Genomic DNA, 2,360 nt, shown 5'->3' on the forward strand with positions numbered 1-2,360 from the left:
GGTTTTCCCTCTCTGCTTTTTTACTGTTCAAATGAAAGTACCCATAGCAAGGGGGTTGGTGTTGCCCCCAAAGAGCCAGTCATCTGGAAGGTATTGTGGTATTTATCTTTTGGGGGGCCGGGGGGTGTTGTTTTTGTACTGGGGCCACACCCAGTGGTGCTCAGGGCTCACTCCTGGCTCTGAGCTCAGGGATGACTCCTGGTGGGGCTCAGGGGATCGTAGGTGCTATTGGGGACTGAACCTGGGACGGCTGCATGCAAGGCACACACCTTAACCTGATGGACTCTCCCTCTGGCCTGCATGCAATGTTTATCTTTTCAAGAGCCCAGGCCTGCCTCACTAGCTGAGGATCAGTGCATAGGAGTAGCGACCTTCAGCCACACACGTTTCAGTCTTCTATTCTCTACAAATGCACCCAGAATTCTCTTCTTTTATTTTTTTCTGACCAGTTTATTTTGCCCTTGGAACATTCTGGCATTTTGATTCATTTATTTATTTGTTTTGCTTTTGGGGTCACACCCAGCGGTGATCGGGGGTTACTCCTAGCTCTGCACTCAGGAATTACTCCTGCCAGTGCTCGGGGTACTATATGGAATGCTGGGAGTTGAACCTGAGTCAGCCACATGCAAGGAAAATGCCTTCCCCAGTGTACTATCACTCCGGCCCATATTCTGACATTTTAAGGCTAAGATTTCTCTCTTGTGTGTACGTCAACTCCAAGATAATTTTTTAAATGTTATTAGAAATTCTGCCTATTGGATAATGTTTGCCTTTTTTTCATAGTAAAGTAAAGGCCCTCCCGTTGATCGTCGATTTGCTCGAGCGGGCCCAGTAACGTCTCCATTGGAGACTTTGTTGTTACTGTGTCTGGCATATCGAATACTCTCGGTAGCTTGCCGGGCTCTCCGAGAGGGGCGGAGGAATCGAACTCGGGTCGGCCATGTTGGCCGCGTGTAAGGCAAACGCCCTACCGCTGTGCTATCGCTCCAGCCCTTATGAAGACTTACGAAGACTTTTTTCATAAGTCTTCACTTTTTTTTTTTTTGGAGTGGGGGGACAAGGGGGAACAAGTAACACCCAGCAGTGCTCAAGGCTTCCTCCTGGCGGTGAAGGGAACCATATGGAGTACTGGAGATTGAACCTAGGCAGGCAAGCACCATCCCTGCTCCATCACAAAACCTTCACTCTGATCTATCACAAAGTATGTTTTCTAGTCTCAGAACAAGTTCAAACATTTCCATTCAGATATTATCCACATGGCATCTTTGGAGAGAAACTTGAAAAATAAGTGCTTCTCATGAGAAAATGCTCTACATCATTAATCATCCTGGAGATGCAGATCAAAACCACAATGAGATACCATCTCACACCTCAGAGACTGGCCCAAATTCAAAAGAACAAAAGCAACCGATGCTGGCGTGGATGTGGTGAGAAAGGGACACTCCTTCACTGTTGGTGGGAATGTCCACTGGTTCAGCCCTTCTGGAAAACAGTATGGACGATTCTCAAAAAATTAGAAATTGAGCTCCCATTTGACCCAGCAATACCACTCCTGGGAATATATCCCAGAGAGGCAAAAATGTATAGTCGAAGTGACATCTGCACTTGTTTGTTCATTGCAGCCCTCTTTACAATAGCCAGAAACTGGAAGAAACCTGAATGCCCAAGAACAGATGACTGGTTAAAGAAACTTTGGTACATCTACACAATGGAGTACTATGTAGCTCTTAGAAAAGATGAAGTCATGAAATTTACATACAAGTGGTACAATATGGAAAGTATCATGCTAAGCGAAATGAGTCAGAAAGAGAGGGATAGACATAGAAAGATTGCATTCATCTGGGGGATATAAAGTAACAAAGTATGAGATTAATACCCAAGAATAGCTGAGATCAGCACCAGGAGGATTACTCCATAACTTAGAGGCCAGCCGGGTATCCTAGAGGAAAGGGCTATTCAGATAGAGAAGGGAGCACCAAATAAAGGATGTTTGGAGGATCCTCCCAGGAGGGGAGATGCATGTCGAAAGTAGACTATGGACTGAACATGTTTGCCACTCAATGCCTCTTTTGCAGACCACAACACCCAAAAGGAGAGAGAGAACACAGGGGATTGCCCTGCCACAGAGACGGGGGGATGGGGGGATGGGGGTGGGAGGGATATTATCCATGGTGGTGGAAAATGGGCACTGGTGGAGGGATGGGTATCTGATCATTGTATAATTGAAACCAAAGCACAAAAAATTGTAAATCTACAACTTTAAAAAAAAAATAAAATAAAATAAAGGGGGGAAAAAAAAAAAAAAAAATAAGTGCTTCTGTTCACAATAGCCAGAATTTGGAAATAACCCGAGTGCCCAA

This window comes from Sorex fumeus, unplaced genomic scaffold (assembly GCF_029834395.1).
Source record: "Sorex fumeus unplaced genomic scaffold, SorFum_2.1 ptg000011l, whole genome shotgun sequence".
Taxonomy (NCBI): Eukaryota; Metazoa; Chordata; class Mammalia; order Eulipotyphla; family Soricidae; genus Sorex; species Sorex fumeus.